The 8,467-nt window shown below is 29.0% G+C and overlaps 1 protein-coding gene across 1 annotated transcript in view; it reads right to left on the bottom strand.

Moving 5' to 3' along the window:
- Positions 1-3,729, bottom strand: part of LOC100161039 (acetyl-coenzyme A transporter 1) — a 15,966-nt gene extending 12,237 nt beyond the window's left edge. Inside the window, exon 1 of the mRNA XM_029487538.1 lies at positions 3,713-3,729. The gene's annotated coding sequence lies outside the window, so the exon portion shown is untranslated. The remainder of the gene's footprint in view (positions 1-3,712) is intronic.
- Positions 3,730-8,467: the final 4,738 nt, after the last annotated feature.

Below are 8,467 nucleotides of genomic sequence, written 5' to 3' on the forward strand. Positions count from 1 at the left end.
CACGTGTCGAGTGTGTATGTAAGGATTGCGTATATATATATTTATGCGTAAATCGTACGTATATGTGTGTTGAACAGCCCAACATTCCATATGGACCGTCGCTACCAAATTGTCTTGTGTTTTATTTTAAGTTTAAATATTATATATTACAAATTTAATATCCCAACACATATTTAAAAAGTTATCAGAAACAATATGACTCACAAAGTCATACGTCATAACCAATCACTGTGTCGGATGCATAGATACAACATTTTTTTTTTCAGTTCACAGGTAGTTAAAACAAAAAGTGGTGTCTAATAAACCAAACAGATATTTAGCAGTCTTGTCAGTTACTTGAAAATAAGTTTTAAAATACCTACTTTTTAAGTACTCAAATACGTATTTAAAAAAGCATTTGTATTTGTACTTAATGTACTCAAATACTCATTTTACTGAGTATTCAAATACGGGTTTTAAATACTTGTCAAAATAAGGATCTGTATCTGTACCCATACATTGTCCAGTGTTCAAATGAGAACACACCAGATTTACGTAGCAAAAACGGTTTTGCCCACGGCCGTCTGGTGTTTTCTCTTTTGGAACACGATATGTAATATATTTGAATAGGTAATGAATACTTTTAAAAAGTAGGTTTTACAAGACTGTTATAACTTGTTTTAAAAAAACAAAAAATTTCATCGGAAATAAGTGTATGCAATCATACAATAATTATTATTGCCATGCATTTTATTATTATTGTTGTTATTTATGGTGCACTTCAAAAATATATATTATATTATTCCATATAATATAGTAAAATACTGAAAAAGTTGATAATGAAAATCAATGGTTGCAATATAATTTATTATATTTCCATTTATATTTAAAATATTCTTTGTAAGTTGTAATGACTCAAATACATGGGTTTTAGAGTAATTAACATTATATATTGTAATACAACATATATAATTATTATTCAATAGAATAATATTTATTATTTGTATACAATAAGAATATTGATAACCATCGCTGATTTTATGCGGACATATATTTCGTATCGTAGGTAGATTATTGGATATAATATATAATTTCGCGGATAATTTATACAAAATTATTATTTCACATTCACTGTTTAGTGTATTACTTACGGTGACTAAACAACGTGTAGGTCGTTGGTCCCACAGTTGCACTTGACACTTGTTCGTATATGTTGACACGTTGACTCGGTCTCCGTGAATACCGCAACAGGATGATTAGACCGTGATCGTGGAGCACGAAATGAGATGAAGTGCGGCGGCGATTAATAGTCGTCTACCACAGGACGACAACAATTATTAATTATACTAAGACCCGACCAGTAACCGATAATCTGGTAATCGCAATAACGGTGACGCAGGTACCGCGACAACGAAAATAGCGCGGTGGCCCGAGAGTACGTGGCGGTGTGTTTATACTCGACTCACGCAGCTGGACGAGGCCGAGTGGTAGTCAAAACTCTAGCTTGCTTTAGGGAATGTGACCGAGAGTAGTAACGACCATTAACCAGGTACCAGCACCGTGTTAGAAAACTGTACTCTGTCGGTCCGGCGCGATCTCTTATATAAATATACTTGCTAACGTATACGGTATAGTAGCACAGAATAGATGAAATCAGAATGGACACTCTCCAAAAACCATGATATGAGCTAAGGTGCCACCAGTGTAACCATATAATAAAACTATTTTCATTTTCTGATTTATGTCGCAAAAGACCACTTTGTGTAACTGTTTTATTATGATTTTACCAATCTAAACATAAATTTTGTTTATTTTAATATTTTTAAATATATTTAAATTTCATATCATAAAATAAAACTTAATGGGGCTGCAGTCGGTGAAAACAAAATGGCTGTTAGACCAAAAAGCCAGACAAAACCTTATCTGGTTTTTTGGTCTAAAAGAACCTTTTTTTTACATCGACTGCAGCTCCCTTCATAAATATATTATATTTGATTTTTTTTTTTTTTTTTTTTTAACAATAATTGTTTGTATGAAGTTATTTTGTAAATAAAATAATTTTTTTTTACATCATGTTTGTGTATTTTTTTCTTTTTCTTATTAACTATTGGTTGATATTTTTTTTTTTTTTTTTTTTTTTTATTAATGACTCATTAATCCTGGTTGGTCAGTTTGGAGTGTTCCGATCACAACGTTAGCCACATATCTCCCATTAACATCTGTGGTCTCATCTATTGAGACCCAAATTTTATTTCCCTTTATATTGTCTCTTATTTTATTTAACGTATCTGAGTACACTTCGTTCACGTAATTTTTACGCAATGTAGATTCATTCGGAATATCTCTTTTCATATATGTTTCCAAAAATAAACGAAAATCTTCGTTATTGATTTTATGTAATGGAATATTGGCGGATAACATTGCCTTACACAAATCTTTATTAAATGTTGATTTTTTGGAAAATGACGTTACTTGAAGTTGCGATGTAGAGGTTTTGGTGTTATTTTTTCGATTAACTGCCCGTTTATGCTTTGCAGTTTCAATATGGTGTGTAACTGTATACCTCCGTTCAGCACTTACTTTTGTTTCACACAATTTACAAAAAAGTACGGATTCATCACACGAAAATACATCTTCTCCAAATTCTAACACGTAATTTTTAACAACGGTAGAAATAGTTGGTTTAATTTTCGGCATATTTAACACTGTAACAACACAATCGTTCAAAATTCACGGAGTGACTGAAGAACAGATTATACAGTCAGTCACATTTCACAAATTATTGTATTGAATACCTATCGACTTGATTTTATCTTTATTTCGATAAGATACCACTATTACATTTATTGTATTGAATACCTATCGACTTGATTTTATCTTTATTTCGATAAGATACCACTATTACTGTGTTTTATGGCTGCAGATATTATGGTATAATCTTATCCATACGACCGTTATGTGTAAAAATGTAAAATATTGCTAAAATAGTTGTATAAATGAGTAAATTCGACAAAATTGCAATAAAATTGAAAAAATCCCAAAAATTGCAAAAAATTGCACTTTAAACTTTTAGATTTGAATTCGTACTTACATGAAACGTATTTAAAACTTACTTAGCAATTAATTGAAAAAGTAGAAAAAAAGTTGCAAATGCAACATCATCCGTGCCCTACTTATTACTTTTAAATAGGTAATAACACCGTATTGTCTTGTTGTTGTTAATTTTAGAAAACTGGTTTGAGAGTCAAACTGAGGTTTCCGTCCAAATAAAATAATTTAACTGATCTGTTGTGTTTTGTTTGCTTCAATTATCTAAATATCTCGTGAGGCGTAGTTTCTTCTTTGCACGTAAAAAATAACGCTCCAACTTTTTATCAAACCCCTTTTTCCAAACAATTGTTTTTCTCTGAGCTTTTTCGCCGTTTAACAAATTTAGACCATTACAATAGGGAGACTTGTTAAAAAAAAGGAATATTTAAAACCATATTTTCAATTTAATATTTTATCGAATAAATATATGAAATGCTCTATATGAATAGACGAGAGACTCTATTAATCGCTCCAGGAGTAGACTTGATGAAAGTGTTCTATGGAATTAGTTTTAACTTTTAAAGATATACGATACAGGATCGTTAAAATTAAATTTATTTCGAAATGTTTTAATATAATATTATATACTAAAACTAAATAAAAAGCTTAAATTACTGAAATAAAAATTAATTTAAATAGTTACCTATATGCATTCCTATACCACGTATTTTGACGATTGTCGGTATCTCGGTATAGGCACCTGCACCTTCAGCTTCACACCTAATTTATTATTCTAATTTAATATAATTAATATATTATAAAAATATGTCAATAGAAACTCACACCCATAAAATACAATGAATAAAATGCATATACCTACCAGTTGGCCATGCTTGTCTCCCCGTCAGACAATTTTCGATTGAACGATTTTTCGTACACAAATTAATTTTTAAGTACCTAATTTTTTGTTTTACCTCAAACAAAAATAACGAAAACAATTTTGTTGTTGTTGTTTGCGTGCCACTTGAATATAATCTCAGATTGTAACTGATTACAGTGTCGAATAGTCGACGAGTGTGACAACTAAATATTTTAAAAGTTGAATTATTAGTTTAATCTTACCTGTCGAGTACTCAACAGTTCATACCATATATATAAGTTAGAATGTTAGACCGGGATACGGGTACAGAGGAATATATTAAACTATAAAGTAGGCGGTCAGGTATGCACGAGGACGAACACGGTGCAGACACCCTGCTTAAAAAAAAAAAAAAATACTAAATACTATCCTGATAATCTGGTTGGTGAATAATTTTCATTGAGACAAGAAGTAAGTGTACACTATATACATTATAATATTATGCATAATAGTATCTTATATATTAGTATATGTTATGTATAATACTGAAGTAAATATTTTTTTTAACGGGTTAGCTCTGGAACCACTTGTCCAACCGTAATACTTATTTTTTGTAATTTATAGAGCATACCAACACACGTAAGCTTTTAACCATATTAGTTTCGATTGACTATATTAATAAACAATTTATTAAATTACAACATTTTATAAATAACAGAATAATGTATGAAATCGTTGGAACGATGCAGTTCCTTGCCAATACACGCATATATAATATATAATTATAAAAAAATGTATTTAACACATGACTGCAATTATACTGCAATTTTTGTTGCATTATTTTCATTGAAGATTTATGCACGTCTGTACTCGAGACGACGTTTCAGTAACATTCGTTGGCACGCATTATGTTTAAATATGTTGCACTTAACCGCACCGAAGAATTAACATTTTTCGTATACAGTTGTTCCAAATACCACTTTGCTATTTTTCCCATAATTTTTTAGCTGAATTCCGGACATACGTTTAGCAGGCAAGATCAAATAATTTATGTTGTGACTGCCGCCCAGTGAACAGCTACGCGACATTATATAATAAGTACTATACATAAAACAATACAGGTACGCGGCGGCATTGTTAAATCAATAGTAGAAAACCTGATTATTTTTACGTTTATGCGCCAAAAAAAAAAACTCTAGCTGTGATATTGAGGTTTATAATAGTGGTATGAGTAGGTTTTAAATTTGTGTCATGACATGTATTGTAAATATAGTTAGTCAAATTAAAATAGGAATTAGATAAATATTTATTGCTCAGCGAATACATTATATAATATACTTACTATATAATATACGTATTATACTATTATTATTATTTTTTTAAATTTGAAATAACCCTCGATTATATCATATTACATAATAGCTGCACAGGTATTTTAATTATAACTTGTAATACATTCGAGATGTATCTACCGTAATAACCACAACATGTTATTTTTTTGAAAATCACTATGATTAGCATGCGCTATAGTGTAATTATTTTAATTGATTTATCTGTAGAAATATAATGTTATTTTAATTTTAAAATTGGTTGCTTATCAGTTACCAATAACAATCTACGGGACACCCGATTCAGCTAAACATTAACTAAGAATGTTATGAAAAATAAAAAAACAAGCACCAATGAATTAAATATAATCGTTTTAAAAACAGATCTTTCGAACTAAAATATTGATTATTAATACCTGAATGCGTGCACGTGTAATTTAATTACAAATCACTATACCAGACTCAAAACCAAACTGTTAATTTGTAAAAATCATCTTCGGGCGTACGGGTTTCACTCTGGGGTGCGCAAAAAAATCAATTATAATATTAATAGATTTCGAGTTTTCCAAAATATTGTGGTCCGAACAATGTTCAATGAGCCACCATATTTTATCTTCAAACTGTAATTTCAAATAAAAATTCTAAATATTGTGAAACTAAGCAAACCTTTTTTTCTGTACAATTGTAGGTGCCAAGTGTACCACGTTACTGAGTAAGTCACTCTAGTGTGTTTGTTAAACATTTCTTAACAAAAACGAGCGGAGAGGGATCGGTCAGCCTGTATAGCTAAATATATTTTATTGAATATCTATATATTGTTCATATACATAAGAAAGAGATTAATATTAATCCAATTTTTTTGAAAATATCATTGCGTACTGTAATATATTATCAACATTTGAACGCTTATAAAAAGAAAATCGTAACTATGAATGTATGTTTTTAAATTATTATTACGTTTGACTTCTTCCAAAGTCGTTACTAGATTAATATTCCTATCAGAAAAGATATTGAAGTTAATGATCGAAGCGTTACGGTGGTAAGAGACCATAAAAATAAAAATAATAAAACACACATCCATCGTAAAATCAATACAATCAACGTCTAAAGCGGATAGATTCAGAGTGATGTATATTTGATACGTATATACTTACAGTTATTTACACTACAAATTTGTGTGTTTAATGTATTTTTAAATTTGATTAATTTCAATACCAAACATGTATTATAATTTATAATAATAGCTTTAAGTTAGATATCCTTTCGGTCGTTTATATACATATATAATATATTTTTTAATCATAAAATTTATGTCATTTTCAAATATTCATTCAGCTTTTTATCTGCAGTTCTTCCCGCGGCAGTAAAAATATAGGCCTGATGGCTGATTACATATATTAAAATGGATAACACTCCTATAAAGAGTAGATGGTAACCAGAAGAGAAAGGGTTCACTTAACCCTCTAATCAGTGTATTGGAAACTTATATTACCTATAGAGAATGTTACGTTTCAGGAATTCCATCAATTATATACCTAGATATCCATGAAATACTCATATTATTATTTATTAAAATTAATCAAATCTATCGTCAATACTAAACAGCAATAGATTCATTGACCGGAAAAGTACCAATACTACAAAATAATGTGACTAATTTAAAGAAATAATACACTGTTATACACAAAATACTTTTAAAAATGTGTCAATATAAACCACTATTATTTCATATACTTAATAAAATATAAATATTGTGATAATAACGAAAAATCTTTCATACATGTGAACACAATTCATATGGTAATTTTGTAATGATCATCGGTTGATAATGATATAATATGTACATCGTACATATATTATTTAATTTACATTTATAATTATTTTAGAGTTATTGACCGATATAACATCATTAAATGGATTGCTATTACCTAAATAATATTCAAATTAATAGAAATGTACAAAATAATATATTATCAGTGTTGAGCCGACATAAATATAATTTTATCTAGATAAATATAAAGATAACTAAATTATTTATTTATCTAGATAAATTATTGGATAAATTTTTTTTTTAATGGTTAATGGCACTCTCCGTAAGCTCGTAGCAATATAAAATTACTTAATAGTACCTATGCTATCAAAAAAATCGATAGTTATTAGTATATACTACCAACTAAATAAATTACTTAATAGTTTACCTATAAATTATAATAAATATAAGCGGTTTAATAAATTAAATTGTCTGTATAAATTTATCTAGATAACGGTGATTTTTATCTTAGATAACTGTGTAAATTAATATTCTCTATTTATCTAGAAAGATAAAAGATAAAATAATATATATTATATATTATAGTATACTTATACAGTAAAGTATATGTAAAAAATGTCGATATAATAAAATCTGTAACAATATTGTTCCTCAATATTACGAAATTTTGAACTTTAGTTGACTTTTTGGTGGTTTTAGATAATGAAATCAGCCATTTTTAAAACTTAGATCTGAAAACTAAGTATACTGCAAGCTTTATTTTATAGTTCTAACTATTTCTGAACATTTTGTTTTGATAAATATCATTCAATACGCTTTATGAGTTGAAATCAATGTGAAATCAATCTTTGCAATATTCACTCATCTTAGGTAGTAATGAAAACGACAAAATGTATTTTCCTTTGGTTTGATACTTAGTCAATCTGTCACTAGTGTATGAACAATAAAAAAATAGGAAATTACATCGATGTACATTTTGTACAGCTTACACGCAAAATACTTAGGAAAATATTACATCCAGGAATAGATGAATCCCGGTTTCTCCGGCTTTAGTCACTATATCTACCGATAAACTGGGTTTTACAATGAAGTGTTATAGGCATATAAACAAATGGACAGCGCCTCGAGAGTGAAATGACCAGACGGGTATGCTGAGAGAGAAAAGAGAGGTTTTGGCCGTTACAGTGTGCCAAAACGTGTGTTTTCTGTCTCATATGCTCATAATATGTTATGTTTTCTCTCTAAGTTAAGTCGTCTGTATTGACCAAGGGCAGGGCGGTATCCTGACGCAGTCCATTAGTTTATATGTCTACGATTATAGGTATACCATATGTAATCCATACCGATAGCCGATTTCAAATTCCGATAGTCTTTACTAGTACTGGTAATTAGTTTATTAGGTACTACTTACACACTAAAACTTGTTACTGGTTGCTTCAAGTATATAATAATTCTTGAATGACATTGCTATGAATTATGATTAAAGTAATATTATATATT

This window comes from Acyrthosiphon pisum, chromosome A1 (assembly GCF_005508785.2).
Source record: "Acyrthosiphon pisum isolate AL4f chromosome A1, pea_aphid_22Mar2018_4r6ur, whole genome shotgun sequence".
NCBI lineage: Eukaryota > Metazoa > Arthropoda > Insecta > Hemiptera > Aphididae > Acyrthosiphon > Acyrthosiphon pisum.